The sequence below is a fragment of the Rattus norvegicus genome, chromosome 11 (assembly GCF_021556685.1).
Source record: "Rattus norvegicus strain SHRSP/BbbUtx chromosome 11, alternate assembly SHRSP_T2T, whole genome shotgun sequence".
Classification (NCBI taxonomy): Eukaryota; Metazoa; Chordata; class Mammalia; order Rodentia; family Muridae; genus Rattus; species Rattus norvegicus.
Window position 1 is genome coordinate 22769176 of NC_141544.1, and position 18562 is coordinate 22787737.

At 37.4% G+C, this 18562-nt stretch overlaps 1 long non-coding RNA gene across 4 annotated transcripts in view; it reads left to right on the forward strand.

The window, feature by feature from the left end:
• Positions 1-18562, forward strand: part of LOC102550021 (uncharacterized) — a 133722-nt gene that overhangs the window by 99059 nt on the left and 16101 nt on the right. The window contains exon 1 of one of the 4 annotated variants that reach the window (XR_015632890.1): positions 6287-6532. The exons of the other annotated variants lie outside the window; for them this stretch is intronic. This is a non-coding gene — a long non-coding RNA (uncharacterized LOC102550021). Of the gene's footprint in view, positions 1-6286; positions 6533-18562 lie in introns of those variants that run through there. 4 annotated transcript variants of the gene reach the window in all.

Below are 18562 nucleotides of genomic sequence, written 5' to 3' on the forward strand. Positions count from 1 at the left end.
TCTGAAGACAGGATAGACACCTGCAGGGAAAGAACACCTCCTATGATATATACTTGGTCATTTTCAGCCCTTAGGATTTGTGTCTCTATACCTCATATTTCTCTAACTCTCTCCTTTTTTCTTTTATCTTCTTTCTTTGACTTAAGCTTCAAGGGCAATGTCACTCTTTGCAATATATTTTCAATAAGTCCTAATGGTTTCAATATCAACATAGACAGTCCTTTCATAAACATGTCCATCTATTTGACTTTTTTTCTAATACTCACCTCCAATTATCTTGGCTCGTCTTTTACCCCACCAATTTTAATGATATCATATCATGCCCTTCATAAACTATGAACTACATGAACTTTCTATGATTTATAAGAGAAATTCTCCACTTAAATTTGTTTTCTATTCCCGCACCCTTGCCAGTTTGATTGTGAGTGTTTAACAGATGAGCCATTTCTCCAGCTCTGTTCCAGCATTCCTGAAACTAAAAAGATTTGTATGAACTCCTCTACGAGGTACACTTTACTTTTCTTCAGTTCTCAGACAACCAAGCTGAAACGGGCCTCTAAGTACTTTGGAGCAGCCATTTTATCTTCCATGTGGCTACTTACAGTCAGTCCTTTTCCTGATTCTCAGTATGTAGTCTCCTCCCCCATTTTAAGCATATAGCGTTACTTCCTGTCTCCCCAGGAAAGGTATATGATTGTTAGACTGTGGTCACCAGCCTTTCTTATATGATGAGTGACTAAGTATGTATAATCTACTTTTCTTGCCTACTTTTGTAAAGAGTCAGTTGTTCATGTTATGTCCCATCCCTCCCTCTGAAATTACCTTTATTCCCTTTTATCTAACTTTACTAGCCTAGAAATCTTTCCACATTGTTACTTTTTTCTCTATCAGGTCCATTCTATTAGCATACGTATATACTATAATTTGCACTGTCTTAAAATAATTTTGCGGTGAGATTTTTGCCTCCTATAAATGACAGGGAAGATACAACCATAACACAGCAACAACAATCCACAGGCCTTATCAGGACCCAAACAAGGGCAACATTAATGGACATACTAATGAGGAAGGGGATTCCTTATCTACGCAAAGAATTAGAGGTAACTAATCACAGCTGAGAGAGGGAGAAACTTTAGTTATGAGTCCTCTAATTGGTTACCTAGTATGAATGGTCAGCCCTGAAATAATATGTTTATAAACAAAATTAGATTGACTCAGTAGGTTTTACTTATATATTTATGCAAACATATATGTAACAATAATGATCATTAGTTTGAGAGGGAGTAAAACTGGATTCCATACTTATGAGAAGGACCAGAAGAAGAGGGTTGGGAAGGGCTTGGAAGGAGAAATTATGTAATTAACATTTTAAAATTTATGTAATTAACATTTAAGAGAAAAGAAAAATATTTATCTTCATGTTAGATTTCCAACTATTTTTCCATTTCCTTATTAAGATTTTCAGTAAAAATCACCGAATTTTTTTTTTACAAATCTTTTCTCTCACACTCTCTTAAAACAATTCTATTTTTGTCTGTAACCATGACTTTCAGTTGCCTTTGCATAACTACAAAGCAGAAAACTACACTGGTAGGATGTGTATCTATTTTAATTCACTGGAGCTACAGTGGTGAAGCACTATAAAGTATGTACCTAATAAATAATAGAAATTCAATTCTCAAGGTTCTGAAGACCAGACGTCTGCCATACAGATGTCTGCAATTCAGGTGTCAGAGTGTTCTGGTTGTGCACAGCGTCCATCCTCTTCAAGGTTCAGATAGCTGTAGTCTTATATTTTCATACTGTACAAAAGAGCAATCATGTTCTCTACCATTTCCTTAGATGGGCAATAACCCATCCTTGAAGGATCCACTCATGTAACCTTATTGCTTTCCCAAAGCCCCTTTCTTATCCTTGATCTATCAGTTTGGAGAACAGAATTTCAATGTAATAATCTTGAGAGATAAAACCATCCATCAATAAAGGAGTGTGATATCTATTCGTGACATTAGGCTCATTGTCTGATGTGTATGTCATTATATTTTGAGCTAATATTGACAAAACAAAACCTTGCCAAAAAAAAAAAAAACATGGTCAGATCAATAAAGACTTCCCTTTTTATACTCAATGCCTATAAAAGGAGGAATTTGTACTCTGAAGTAATAGCATTTTACAAGCAGATTGCATCATCAGAATATAACATTATGACCATAATCAACTGAATAGAAGACTAAGTAGCCAGCCAATCTCAAATCCAAAATATTCAGTTTGAAATAAGGGACATTTCTTAATCCCAAAGCTTGTGTAACATTTAAGAAATAACGAGAGTTTTTTTTCTTTCTTTGACCTGTCTTTTGAATAATTCTCTCTGTACCTTGTCCCTTGGTGATTGTCACTGGCTTTCATGTTTCCATGTTTGAATCTCTGCACTGCTGAAAGAGTCCAGTTTAGTCAGACATAGGCGTTGTGATCAAACTGTCCTTTTGCGTATAAGACTCTGATCTTGATCCCCAGCTGCCCTGTCTACACCCTCTCAGGAGAATCTGGCACAAGTTCATTTATAGATCACAGGTGAGAATCACTCCATCAACTCTGCTATGTATAGCAGGCCTCCTCCCTCTTCCTAAGAGACCAGCAGTCTTTAGATAGGGTCTCTTGTGGTTTCAACATAAGATGTCATTTCAGAAGCAAACGGTTTTGAAATGTTGAACACTAACATTTATATGCATTGCTTTTAGTCTTCAATGACCTGAAGCATCATTAATGTTATCCAGATTGTTATTAAAAAAATTGTAGGGCTGAACAATCTTAATATTGTTTTACATCACAAGTGATTCTTTTGTAGGCAATTTTATTTTATTTCCATAGAACATTGCATAAGCTACCTGTCTCCTTGTTTGTAAACACATAGAAATATTTTATTTTATTGTTCAGCTACTATGTGGATGTAATCAGGGGAGAGACACTGTTTAATTTTTATGTTTAGTATTTTCATTGTTGTTTTTTTCAGAATTATTACTATTACTAGGTTATTAGCTTTAGTAGCAATTTTGTTTTTTCTTATTTAACATGATTTATGGTTTGTAGGGGATTTAAAAATACAGAAAGTACAATCATTACAAACAAAATAATCATGCTTAATCTATACATGTTTGCACACCCAGATAAACTCATATATATATATATATATATATGTATATGTATATGCTTAATACATTACTTTGAAACAGCAACTAAAACTATTCTAAAAACTTTTTCCATCTAAGCATGCATTTACTTTCTGCCACAGAGCCATGAATGAGTAATTAGAAATTCTGGCAATAAAATGTTGTTATATGTTATTTTAAATTGAAGGCTAGATCCTAAGATTCAAATATTGGATAAAGATATCAGCCGGCCTAAATTTATAAGACATTTCTTAAAATATAGCTAACCACATTTGGAGAAGATAGTAATATTTGGAGATTTTAAATGCATCTTGTATATTATTTATTATCAAACATGTTTGCAGACTAAGAGTTAGCTTAGTCAATCAAGTGCTTGTCGCACAAGCCTGGAAACTTGATTTCATATCCCCAGAATACAGATAAAAGCCAGGTGCACTGGTATAGTCATCTGCACTGTTACTGAGTCTCTACTCAGAGGCTGGAGATGGAGACAAGTTCATACCAGTAGCTTATGGGACCTATACTGAGCAACATTATAGATCATGTCTCAAGCGAAGTGCATAGTGAGCACTCAGTGAGTGTGTGTGTGTGTGTGTGTGTGTGTGTGTGTGTATGTGTGTGTGTATGTGTGTATGTGTGTATATGTGTGTATGTGTGTGTGTGTGTATGTATGTGTGTGTGTGTGTTTAAGTTTATATACTTACTTTTTGTCTTAGATAAATTATTGGTAAATTTGTAATAAATCTTAGTTTTAATTAGATCATGTAATGAGCTATTGTTCCACCATGAATGATTATGGGCTTAATGCCTTCTCTAAAACATAGTCGTATGTGTGAGGTGACATGGAAGATTTCCAAGAGGGGAACAGGCCATCACACCATCATCTGCATGGATGGACTAAGGTTGCTACTGCAGTATTATGGCACTGAGTGGGAGAGTTTGGTATTATTTGTTTATAGACTATTTGGGAGCAATACTGAGCAAAGTAGTTAGCTTTAAAAGGAGGAAGCAGAATATCATTATAGTTACCTGGTATAAAGCTTACTGTGTGACTGTCTTTCTCTGTAATGTGCATGAGCGATCACCCTCATGATTCATAAGCTTTCTTTTGCTTCCAAATAAACTTCCAGGTCACCTAAATGTCCCACTACACCTTTGAAAAGGATTTGAAGGGGTCGTTCTCACTTAAGCCTGTTCATTTCCAAATGTAAGCAATACAAAAGATTGTATCTGCAGATACTATGAATGTTACTTGCCTCAAAATGCAACCCAAACAGGAGGGCTGTTTAGGGATTTATGATGTTTTGAAAAATTTGTCCTTTATGTGCAGTATAGCACTTCTAAAAGTGAGAATGCTGCTGGAAATTTCCTCATATTGCTTAAATATAAGGAACTTCAAAGCAGCTGGATATTGCAAATAACATTGCATAAATTATATCAACTTGAATAGAGCAGATTTTAAATGACTAGGAAAAGCAACTATCATTGGCTTTTCAAAGAAAGTGTTGCTGTTTGACAAAATACCATGTACTTCCCACAAACATATGCTAATTTATAAAATTTGGATCTGTTCTTCATGGGCCATGTTTCCATTTGAGAGTTAGGAATATTTATACAGTGAAATTTTAGTAACACCTTACCATCTTGTACAATTCTGCACTAGGGATATATAAATCAAAAGTTATGGTTGATATTTTACTAAGAGAAAGAGGAATGAAACATACATTTTTAGATAAATGAACATTCCATTTTAAGTTTTATCTAAAGCCTTATGTACTGACAAAGACATTAGTATATGTAAAGTTAAGTTCAAATTTCTAATGTGCAGATATTTATGATACGTAATCTGCCATTTTACTTTATGTGTATTTTTATTTCAACACTTTAAAATTTTGTTTCAATTAAAATGATTATGAGGTTCTTATAATATTAAATCAGTAAATATATTAATTCATTGACTTCTCATATAAATTTTTAATGAATGTCTTATTTGTGATATATGTGATTGTTTTGTTAGATGAAATAATATACATTCCACCCTTTTAAATTTTGACATCTTGCAAAAATATTGTCTTCAATGATTTTAATAGAGACAACCAGTAAATTCCAAAATGGCAAAGTCTACTTGTCAGACATACTTGCAACCTAAATTTAGATTTTTCAGGTGCCCTTTTAGTCAGTATTGTTTTACTTAAATAATTGTGTGCATGTTTTTCCTAACTATAAAACTATAGTTTTGCTAGGGAAGAGTAAATCAACTAAAATGATATTTAATTATTGTTTTTATAATTGGCAAAACTTCTGACTTAAACATGCCTATACATAATTCTAATTTATATTTATATTTACATATAATTTTATTTATTTAGTCTATAAATCTTTGTTAATAATCTGGGAGGAGGAAAAGTGTAAGTGAAAAATATTTGTATCCTTTGATAACTTTTCTCTCACATCTTTTTCTGGTTTTGTTCATACCAGTATTTGTTAGATATCATAATTTGAATATTTTCCTGTGACTATTTATTCAAATCAAGGCAAAGAAAGACAGCAGCACACTGAATCCATAGATATTTCAATTGGCTGTCTAATTTTTAAGAACTTGGCACAAATCTAGACAAAGCCTGTAAAGAAGGAATCTCAGATGGGTGACTACTTCAATTAGGCTGCCTGTGGCAATGTTTGTGGGACACTTTCTGGTATAATAACTGATGTGGCACATGCCCAGTCCACTGTGACATCTTTAGGCAAGTGGGCTTGGGCAATATAAAAACTGAGAAAACCAGAAAAGTACTTCTCTGTGGTCTCTGCTTCAGTTTCCTGCCTCCAGGTTCCTGCCTTGACTTCCCAAGGTGACTGAATGAAAGCCTCATAAACCCTTCCTTGAGTTGCTCTTGGATAGGATTTTATCACAGTAACAGAGAGGCAAAGTGGCAGAGAAAGACTACCAAAGTACAGTTCCATTAAAAGTGCCTAATAGATAAGGATGAGATAAATGTTAGCACAGAAGCACATACACAAAGACTCGTGAACGTCAACGTGACTGTATGCCTAAGGTGAATCAGGTGTGATGTACCTGCCTTTACGAGCTAATGCTTTTGAAGACTGTTCGCTCTGAGAGTGACTGAGATCAGATGGATGTGGGGGTGGGAGAATCATACTTAAAAAGCAGCCGAAGAAAGCAAGAGATACTTAGCTTAGAGGAGGGAAAACTCTAGAGGCAGATATGACAGCTGTCTTAAAATAGTTGAAAATTTTGAACATATTTTAAAAAAGTCAAGATTAAACTTCAGCAAGTGTCTCAGAGTTTTGTATCAGCCTTTGACCTTTCAACTAATGGACTAGGTGACCAGCATTAACCTTTTCAGGTAAGCAATAATGATGATCACTAAAACATAATTAATTGAATGTTTCATGGCCCCTGTTTTGAAAATTCCCATCATTGATGACCCTAATGTTATCTGTGTTTACCAAGAGTGGTAGAAACGCCTGAAAGGCAATGCAGAGGTAAAGAAATATAATTGGGCCTTAGGGATTTGGAAAGCTCAGCAGGGTTAGTTCTTCTTAGAAACTGTGCTAAGCAGAAGCTTAGAATCACCCAAATCTTGGTGTGTATATATTCTCTGTTTGGCTAGAACCAAGATCTAAAGGGTAATATCTTAGAGTTACATCATGTATTTGAAGGTTCTAAAGAGGTTACATTTGAAAGTTCTGAAGAGTAGATAATAGGCTGATTTTTAAGCCTATTGAGTGAAAAATATGGCATTACAGACTACAGACTCTCAAAATATCAATAATTGCTACTGCAATTTAGATCACCTTCAAATGTAACAGTGTGAACCCCATTGCTACTGCCACCAGCAACAGAGTGGCATTTAAACAGAGCTAGGAATTTCCCTCCATATTTTATTAATTAAATGATTGCTCAGCAACTCCAGGTTAGTTCTATTTTTATCCCTGGTGCTTGGAGACAAGTTAGTTTTTAATAATATCTTTCTTTAAAAGCCTGTTGTTTATGGAGTATGACAGAAGACCGAGTGTTGAGGGAAATTTCCAGCTAATGATCAGCTGTCCTTCCAAGTTTGGAAGAACTGGGTTGATGAAACGCAGAAAGTGAGACGGTAAAACAATGTCATTTGACATAAAAGACGAATTTCTGAAACAACAGTAAGGTTACCCAGAAGCCACTAAGTTGACTTTGTGTAAACCACCTGGGTAAGATCACTGATTCTTCAGTTCAAAGAAATTACCTTCCTTAGGGACTGGAACAATAGATATAAATGCTGCTTTCCTGAGCATCAAAACTCTTCTTTTCAAAGAGGACAGCTTAAGGAGATGAAACAATTTTGAGCCCCTGTCAAAAGACCTTTTGGCCTCTTAAGAAGTGGATTGAATTTGACATGGATAGCAAAGATTTCTATTGTAGTTCCCTTGTGGTTCGTCCTACAGGCGCTTTTGACTGATGGACGTAACATTCATTTCTGTAAATCTGTAAGAGTATTTTTATTTATGAAAACAGGAGGAAGGGGAAGGCTTAGTCTAGGGAAATAGTACTCATTTGTTCACAAACTCATTTGCTTGCTTTTCTACAAGTAAATAAACTTAATACAAATAACACAAATTAAGAAAAACCATGATACCGCAGTGAAAGCTGAGTGTAATTGAGAAATCTTTAAAAGGAAGCTGCATAGAACTTTTGAAAACAAATAACTTTATGATAAAAAATGATAATTGAAGGTCATTCTAGCATAATGGCCTGTTTTGAACCTGCCCACTATGTTCCATTTTGCTTTTAATCATGAAAAACTTACACTAACACATCGAAATAGTCACCTGTAAAGTAAAATCAATAATATTTTCCATTATTTTTTCCATTTCAAAAAGTGAATCGACCTCACCGGGCTCCTTTTCGAGGCTGAGGTAAATGGCTTCTCGTGAAGATAGGACTGCTTTTCATTACATGGACTGCAGCGGTGCTGAGCTGCTCAGTGCTGATTGATTCATACTTTCTTGCTCTCTGAGTAGAGGGCAGTTAACAGGTGGCGCATGTGTAAATTGGATTCATATTAGCTAACTCTATGAGTCCTGCTGGAAGGAGACCCCATCAGTTATGGGAAAGGCTTGCTCTGCTTGCTTCCATGTACAAAAGTTCGAGTAGGACAGTTTTGGGAAACCAAATCCTAAGCTTTTCTTGCCTATATCCGGCACTTTTTTAAAGGCAAGTAAATTTAGCACCAGCAGATTGCTTTATGCCTACTCTCTATAAAGCCAGGTGCAAGAGGCTATGGAAATAAAACACACGCTATTGCCCCTGTTTCAAAGAGGCAGCGTTCAGCTCTCATTCTCTATCTGTTTCAGTTTAACCAGGGACAAGGGGAGAGGAAGAGAGTGAGAGAGAGAGCAAGAGGAGAGAGCGAGGTGTGTGTGTGTGTGTGTGTGTGTGTGTGTGTGTGTGTGTGTGTGGAGAGAGAGAGAGAGAGAGAGAGAGAGAGAGAGAGCAGAGACAAAGATATGCAGACAGAGACAGAGACGGACAGAGAGACAGAGACAGACAAAGACAGACAGAGACAGAGACAGACAGACAGAGACAGACAGGGAGACAGAGAGGCAGAAAGAGAGAAACAGAGATTAGGGACACTTGAGTCTGATTACCTTCTGACTTGGCTAGGCTGTTTAACAGTGCAGGGGAATGCTCTGCACCAAGCTACAGGCTCAGCCTTAATCTGTCTAACACAGCTGCTCGCCACGATTAAGCATGGATATTTAAATATAAATTTCTTAAGGTTGCAAACAACGGCTGATTCTATTTTAATTTAGTCATTCTAATCATATTTCAAATGTTTAGCAACCACATACTACTAGTGGCACGTGTAGCACAGAGGTTAGAGACTAAATATGACCTTCCCTTAGAGACAGTTGAAGGGGCATCCCTGACGGTTTCCCTAGAATATGCAAGGATAGCCTTCTGAAAGTCTAACATCCACCGCTAGAGTTGAGACTTACCGCTGTCCTCTTTGCTTTATAAACAGGTTCCTTGCTTTTTAAATTTAACCTTCTTTTTTTTCAAATGAGATATTATGAAAATTCATGAAGTCTGCTCAAGAGTGGTGCATACATTGGAAGGAAAGTTTTCTTACAACATGCAGCTCCAAGTCACCTGGGGTTGCCTGAGCAGATACTTTTTTTTTTAAGTTTCTGAATGCAGGGCTGCAACCTAAACTTTATAGTTTTTTGCACGGGATGGGCTCTCATAACAAGTAAACAAAAGTGTTTTAAAGTATTGATACTGATAGCAAGTACTGCCCAATACATAAAAATGCGGAGTTGAAAGATATATATGTATTCTGCATTTCAGCCTTATCAGCCAACCTACCAGGGTCATTTGAATTGTAAATATTAAGCTTGTTTTGGTAGCTATGACTGAAATGAAAGTTTAACAGAACACCATAGTTACATTTGCGATTTTATTGAGAGTTGTTTTCACTGGGGAACTCTCAGGCTGTCGGATTAAAATGGTAAAGAGACCTTTTACTGTGAGAGCGTTGACAGTTATCCCCTTAGCAAAGTTTGCTTTTGTGATAATTACACCTACTCTTGTTTACCAAATGAATCACTGTTCAGTGCCGCGTTTAACCTTGACTGCTTTTCCCTTTGATGATTACTTTGTGCTATGATGAGATGCTCAGAAATACATCGCACGTTTTGCACTGCTCTTTTTCAAGCGATGTTTGCTCTTGGTTTTATTAAAAGTAGATTTCCAAAGTTCATTTTAGGGGGCAGATAACAGGGGGAGAGAAAAGCTGGCATATGTCTTTCATGCGCAGGAGCAGAGATGTGTAGGGGCTTAGTGAGAATAATGACAGCTAATTTCGTGCTGCCCTTGGACGTATCTAGTTATTTCCGAACCCACTGAGCATTCTGAGGAGAGGAAGAGTGATTCGTGAACAATAGATGAAGTAGAAACACAGAGTTCCAGGTATCCGGGTCAGTGTGATGAGGTAGCGATAAAGCTCATCCTCATGCAAAGGACATTGGGATGATAACGTTCAGATGCCTGCCTTCTAAGCGCCGTGATTGAAACGCAGTGCTTATCAATGCCAATCTAATCTTTCAGGTTCCAAACAGAAGGTCTTGTGATGTGTTGAGGGTCATTTATTCAGATTTGGGGGGAGGAAAGAGGGGACCAAAGGTTTTTTTTTTTTTTTTTTTTTTTTTTTTTTTTTTTTTTTTTTTTTTTTTTAATGATAGTAGTGGCAGTAACCAAAGGATCATGAAATGTTGGAGGAATCCATCACAGGAGAGGTGCCACCAATGTTACAAAGACCAATCTAAGAAGCTGTGAAAAGAGCAGCTTTTAGATCAACCTACTAGCACAGAACACAGAAAATAACTGGTGAGGTTGCTGGTACCTGGAGCCACAATTCCAAGGAAAGGAAGTTTGCAGAGGTGGATGAAATCCTAGTTAACATTACTATTCCAGGAAGTACGACCAGGAAGTGTAGCAGGCAAATGAAGGGTTGATGCAAACAGACATTCGTGTCTGGGGACATTTCCTGTCTTCCTAGGACCTCTGTATAATCACATGATCCACCTTCCTCATTCAGAGTGAGGCACGCCAGTCACTTGTTAACTCATTTATGAGTTGGGTTCCCTTCTCAATCTACGGGCACTGTGTTCTGATGCCTCTTACATTGCCCCTCTAAAAAGGAACCCCTTGAAATTGCTGAGTCCGTATGCAAACAGAAATTACTACAAAATAAAGTCCGAACATTCAAATTTTTCTTTGACTAGAGAAGCCAATTTTCTTCTCTTGAAAAACACACTTCATTTAGATTTGTCTGAGTGTGTCAGATGAAAAGAAAAACAAATCCATTTTTTTCCTCCAGGACCATTCCTGTCCTGCTAGAATACCCTCCTAATTATTACCACTTCAGTTTTTAAAATGTCTTCTTTTCTTATTCCATATACATTGGAGGTGTCTGAGAGTGAGGCTGGAAATCAGTGGCATCTATGAAATACATTTAAAAACCATCAACATTTGAGTGCTACCAAATAAGTACGGTGGGCCAGATTTCCCCTTAGACTTCTTAGAGAGCTCTCCTATGCCTTGAAATCATTTTTCCAATTTTCCCTTCTATTTATTTTCCCCCTTTATTAAGGTTCTTCATCTTGTCAGTTACTAGTTATCCAGACAGAAATACCCAAAAGCAATAGGTGATTCACCCTCTCTGGCCTTCATCCTCAGTCCCCGAATAGCAACAAATGGAAGTGAAGGCCTTTGGATTCTACTGTTTTGAAGGTCAGTTTTTCTGTCTTCCATGTTTTTCTGCTGCTCTCCACCAAGCTACTTTCCTGTGCTCTTCTTACACTTTCTATGCTACCTTTTGAAATGCTTCAGGTGCCATGTATTTTGCATTCTTAATCTGTTGTCAATCTAACCTGATCTCAGAAAATAAGGAAATAAAACAATTCAGACTCTCTTATCCTTGTGGCCTCCAGGAATTCCTTACTGTCACTGTGGTACAGTGACAGTTGTGGTCACCACTGCCTCTGTCTTGTCAGCCATGCCTGAAATATTCCTCTTTCAACTAATTTTTTTGGTATTCCTTTCTTTTACCATCTCACTCATTTTATCCTTACTCTTTTCTTACTTTTCTAAGAATGACCTGATTTTTCATATCTTACAAACAGACATTTCTCAAGAAGATATTTCTGGCCATTCCCTGAAAAGCTGGTTCCTATAATATCTGCCTCCACAATCACATCAAGTTAGTTTTTAATAACCCAAATCTCTACGTTGTGGTCACTTCACTGTGATAGTTTGTATATGCTTGGGCCAGGGATTGGCACTATTGGGAGGTATGGCCTTGTTTGAGTAGATGTGACCTTGTTGGTATAGGTGAGTCACTGTGGGTGTGGGCTCTAATATCCAAGTCCTAGCTACCTGAAAGTGCGTATTCTGCTGCTAGCAGCCCTCAGATGAACATGAACTCTCAGCTCTTCCTAACCATGCCTGCCTGAATGCTGCCATGCTCCTGCCTTGAAAATGGATTGAACCTCCGAACCTATAAGCCAGCCCAGATTAAATGTTGTTTTTATGAGTTGCCTTGGTCATGGTGTCTGTTCACAGCAATAAAACCCTAACTAAGATATTCACTAAATATTGCTTGTCCTTAAATTAGGAAAAAAGGTTCTAACATGTATGGAAGACATTATATAAGTATGCAGACTACATGGATGCATGGACAGAAATACGATCATTAATCAATATAGCACCAATATTAAATGCACTGGAGACTCATGAAGACATACATACAACATACACAGATACGTCTGCTGTTACACCACACAAAAATTTTTAATGTTTTGTTCTTAAGAGTGTCCCGCTAAGGAAGGGGAAGCCCTTGGCCCTGCCAAGGCTGGACCCCTAGTGAATGGGATTGTTGGGGGGGAGGGTGGTAAGGGGGGGAGGATGGGGAGGGGAACACTCATATAGAAGTGGAGGGGGAGGGGTGAGGGGGATGTTGGCCTGGAAACTGGGAAAGGGAATAACAATTGAAATGTAAATAAGCGGTAAGAAATACCCAATTTAATAAAGATTGAGGAAAAAAATAAAAGAGTGGCCCACTAAGAATAACAGTCCTCACTGGAAAAAATAGAAGTAAACAAAAATTAAACTTCTGTGATTGTTAACTAGAGTGTTAAATAAAACACTAGTTGGATATCTAAAAAGCTAAAAAGCAAATTCATACATGCATATAATTCAGTGTGTCCGTTTGGATCCTGGATGATAAAATTTAAAAAAAAAAGTCATAGGATAGCAAACTAGAAATGCTGCCTTGTGGGAATTAAGATACTGCTGTTCAAGTTGAGCTCAGAGCCAGGGATTTAGTGGATAAGGAAAACTACCATGAGCTGAAAACTGTGCAGTCTTAGTGGGGCCTCTGAGGCAGGAACTTACCTTCAGACTGAACTATTTTACTTTTCGTAAAGTATAGTTGGAAGAGCTTCTCTCAATGGTTGAACTAAGGCCTCCTGCCTTATAAAAAGCTGTAATTATATTATATACTATGGTATAATACAGTGGTCGATTATTAGTGTTAGAATTACTTGTGTAGGAGTGGAACAAACATGAGGAATTGGACTTGCAGTCCCTAAAAATATCTACTGATATCCAGAGTTAAACTCAAAAGGAATAAAAGAAGTCAAACTAAGATAATGTGCTGAACATTTTTAGTTATGGTGAAACAATACATGCTGATGTAAAAACCATTTAAGGAGGGATTGTGGGCATGAGCTCAGTAACAGCATCCGCAGAGCAGTGTGGAATGAGATTTATTGAAGCAGTGAGATCATATCATAGAAGTCATTTGGGAAGCAATGTCCTGACAAGAGGAAGTCCGGTCCTTAGGACTTCTGTGAGTCTATCAAGCAAACTTGCATAGAGATCAGTGTAATTCAATTCCTCTGTCTGATCATTGTGTGCTGCCGAAATCTGATCACATACTAAGAGGAGGCTGAGAGCACACCAAACTGGTATTTGGGAGAGAGCATTCTGTTTTGAACAGGAAGATCTAGCAACCTGATACCTCTGGACACTTTTCTGTTTATTCTCATGGCTTAGTACACTGGCCTTAGAAGAAGAGGCTAAACTTCCTATCTGCTTTCCAAATCATGGGTAGGTGCCTTATATGACAAACTGAAATTTGGAGTCATATTGCAGAGGGGTCCTTTGACAGGGTTACAGTGACAGTCTAGGCAGGCTGACATCTAGAAGGCACCTCAGCAAAGAGGCCTGTCAGAGGACTGAAACAGCCTGGCAGGGGCACTCCAAAGGCACTTTTACTCAAGAGTTGCCTTGGCCTGGAGAGAAGGTGCCTTGCTGTTGGCCATCACTGTTTTCAAAAGAAGACTTTTACAGAGGTGAACTGGATTTGAGACATGAGGCAAGGGGCTATGAAAAATGAAATTGGTAGAACGGTACTGGAAATGAAGAAGTGAAACATTTTAAAACATGAGGTTTTTTAATTTTAAAATATGTGATTAGAGCAATTATTTGGAGTGTAAGTATTATGAGATCTGAGTGGAATTAGACATGAGAGCCACCTCTGGTGAAGCTTTTTATGTATAACCCACATGTCTCTGGGACTTCTTTCTTGCAGAACAGGTTTTTTTTTTTTTAATCTGAAATACCCGTCTCTATATCTGTAGGTCTCATTTCATGCAAGACAAGGCTTGGTTGTCAGATATCCAGGAGAATATTAAAATTGTTGTACATTGTCTCTTCACTTACCTTCCTATTTCTTCATATCGTTTATCAGTATGTTAACTTAGCTATTTACTGTGTCTAATTTTTTCTAGTATCTGACTTTTTCATATACATATATGCAGATATATACGGAAAAAGATATGCTGGACTTTGCCTCCTACTCTTTCTCTGACTGTTGATTTAAGAAGACGCATCTAGTCCTATGGTAACTTGATGTGCCAGCGTGAATACCCAGAACAACCCTTTCTCTTCTCAGAGAAGAAGAGAAAGGACGAATGGGAGAGGGACAATGTTTGGGGGCACTGGGAGAAGGGGGGCTGCAACTGGGGTGGAAAGTGAATAAATAAATTAATAATTAATAAATGGAAAAATAGTGTTAGGATGTTAGCAATGGACCTGAAGCAGTAAAGATGACCGAAGCAAAGTAGTTTGCCATCCTGACGTCATCGTGTAAGTAGAATTGTACCCTTTTCCGCAGATGAGTTTCTCATTCTATATATTTTGGGGGTTTGCAATGATTTTGAGACATAAGGGTAGACATAGTTCTTTATTTCTATCTGTCAGTCGAAGACCTCATTCAGTAGATGGCAAGAAAAATGCCAGGGATTTGCTAAGTCCTTTTCCACATGAATGGTTAGAGTGCTTATATATTTGGCTAATACTATTTCAAGTTGCTGGAGCCCTAATGTGAGCTCACATGCTTCATAATATGGGGGATGCACTTGCTATTCCTTTTCAGAAATGGGATTAAATGAATCTGCTGCCAGTGTTTCTGAAAAGTCTCCATCTCTTCTTGAACCTGATTAGCACGTTTGACAAATGACAAAATGGCACAGTGCTGATTGTAGGAAAAGTTGAAAGTATTTAACAATCAGTGGATGTTTTTCAGATGTCACAATTGAGGATATAAGAAGCATGATCTTGTTTCTCAAATAAACATGATTCCTTTTGTGGGCCTTTAGTATTTTATATAAAAGAATTTAAAAATAGACAAACTTGAAAAAAACTTGAAGACAAACTTATTGGAGTTTGGTAGAGAATCAACAGGGCAGGTACGGAAAGGTCTTGGTAGCTTGTGAAGGAGATGAGTAAGAGAAAAGATATAAATTTACATTTTGGGGATTAGAGATGAATGAAGTGGACACATTCATCAATGGGAATCTTATGTGGCCATGTGTTTTTTCTTCAGGAAGAATAAGATTGACCAGAGTCTCAGGAGGATCAGACTTAAGGCTTAAGTTGTTGTCCAAACAGGAAAAGAGAAAGAGAAAAAAACAAACAAAGCGTAGATCACCACCAACAAAGGTATACTTTCTAAGTGAGAACACATGCAGCATCTAGGCATGCTGTGAGCCTTAGCAGGCAGGCAGCTGACTAGGGTGGTGGGTTATAAGCATATAGCTTATTTAAAATGCTATTATTTCTTCTATCTCCTTAGCCTGTTTTCAGGCATACCAATTTTTCTCAGAGGTTCTGAAATACATGTTTTCCCTTGAGGATGACTAATAGACCCATTTGGATTAATTCCTTTTGAAGGGACAAATGCCAAATATCTTATATTCATTCAGACAGGGCTGAGGTACTACTAGGTCTCATTCTTTCCATAAAAAAACAAAAACAAAAACAAAACAAAGCATTAATTGAATACAATTTAAGAAAGGGAGGAAGAATAAATCCCAAAAAACCTAGCTTTACCTTGGTAAAGTTCTCCCGTCACCTCTTTCCCCCTTTCATGGGATTTTTTATATGGGAAGGGTATATTCCCATAGTGACGCAAGACTTTAATCCCAGTGTTCAATATCTCAGTTAGTTTGAAGCCATCCTGATCTACGGAGACTTCCACAACAGTCAGAGCTACATAGAGACCCATCTCAACAGGGCAGGGGTCGTGGCAGTAGCAATTGTGACAGTTTCTCCCTATTTTTATACAGCATTTCAAATCTAAGCAGGCCAACTATTTTACTCTCCCTTTCTTAGTGCTAACAGATAGAAGGTTTGGCTCCTATATTGATTATGAAGGATTGGCTCCATCCTTTAAGACCTCTAAGCCTTATAGGGTCTGACAGTTTATGTAGAAAACTGGGATTAGAGTCAGGGTTGAGTCAAAGGTTTAATTTCTACTAAGGCACAGAATGGAAGGTTGGGCAACATAAGAAAGTCTGAAACATTGAAAGATTTACCACCAAAAGATTTGGGAGGAGTCTTAGAGAAGACTGTGTTTGAACATGACATCACCGTGAAGTAACCTTTCTATCTATGCTCCTTCCCAAGGTTTGGAGGTTAGCATTCAACAAATTTTCTCAAAGTTACAGATTGCCTTGGGCGCTGAGGCCCACATGGACAGAGAAACAAAACCATTGGCCTGAATGCTAAGAAGGACTACTTAATTGCCAGCTCTAAGGCCTAGAGTTAGACTTGCAAATCAATGTTGGGCTGTGAGGACCTATCTGAAAACTGATGAATATGAATACAAGTACATGGTAATTGGTGTAATTAAATAGGTGAAGTTGATTTCAGACAAGATTTCATGTGCTAGCATCTCTATGGAGTTTTGGGATGCATTCTTGTATTTGCTTATAACTGTTTTTTGTTTTGTTCTGTTTTTAAGACCGAGGATTATTGTTATTCCTTTGCCTGATCTGTATTCTGCTGTGTTGCAGAATATGCCATTGGTTTTGCTGCTTTTCTCTCAGTAAAAAGCCTAGTGCTGTAGTAATGGGCCATCTATATTAAGGTACAATCAGTTGAGTCATCTCAGGGAGTTGCTTCTGCATCATTTATGAACGTGTGTGTGCCAATGTGCCTGGTGTGTGTGTGTGTGCGTGTGTGTGTGTGTGTGTGTGTGTGTGTGTGTGTGTGTGTGTAGAAGGTTCTGGTGTTTCTGGTGATCTCTGGTTACATGGTTACACTAAAGAAGTTCCATGATCCAGGATATCTTCATTGTTATGGTTATCAGCTACAGAGTCCTAGGAGTCATCAAAGTAAAGTCCTGGAATCAGAGAGCGCAGTGGATATATTCCTTAGTAGGTTTCTTTTTTCTTTCTGTGAGTGAGTAAAATGTATATGAGTGCTGCTGTCCTGCTTAATTATAGGGCCAAGAAATAGGCAGACACACTGATGCAGCTTTCAAGTTAGCAAGGGAAAAAAAAGCCAGGGGGATTATTACAGACGTCTGGATGGTGTCCTCAATTCCCCCCTTAGCTATTGAGTCTCAGCTGTCTGCAATCAAGAACTGAGTCACAAAATGGCTTGTATTGTGTTGCTATTTCAGTTTGACAGACTGTCTTTCAGCATGGAAATTTCGAACAATGCACCAGGTTTTGAAATTTCTATAAGGAAAAAAAAAACACATTTAAATGCAGCTAGAACTTTGGTTACAACAGCACTAAGTATAATTCCGCACAATATTTTAATACTTATATGAATATTCAGTAAACCTCATTAAGTTGAAAAGTAAGGTGGAAACTCCCCAACTACTAGCAGATTTTAAATTAACTGTATTCAGATAAACCAATAATTTTATCAAAGGAAAGTAGGCCAATTACTTTGCATAATGTACAATTTGGAGAAAAGAGATACCCGATTAATTAGGTATTTCTGAAAACAGCAGACATTTTCAACCACTTATTTTGCTAAAAAAAAAAAAAGTTTTATTGAGTTCTCATCTTCCTGATACAAAAATTCAAATTTGCAAATGTTTGTGTTGGCGTGGATGTGTGTTTATACATGGCTCTATCTAAACATTTTATATTTGACTCATTGGCACATACAGGTATTGACAAGATGGATGTAGTACACATTGTTGGGATATGTGGGGTATTTATCATGATTATTTTTATTAGCATTGAGAGTGTCCTTGCCTCTGCTCTTGTAGAACAGTTTTTGGGAAATCAATGAAAGGAAGTCTTAATAATTTTGAAACGCTGCTTCCTTATGGTTCAGACAATATGTTGACTTTACATTTTTAAAAACCGTTAACAAATGCTCTTCAAAAGAACAGTGCATGCTATTCCTAGGAAGGCAGCAGGTCTTGAGGCTTTCTGAACAGGACTGCCAACAAAAAGAGCGATTTTTCACCCTTCTAATCTCAGCCTAATGGGATTGCAGTCTTCTTCCTTTTTATTCTTGT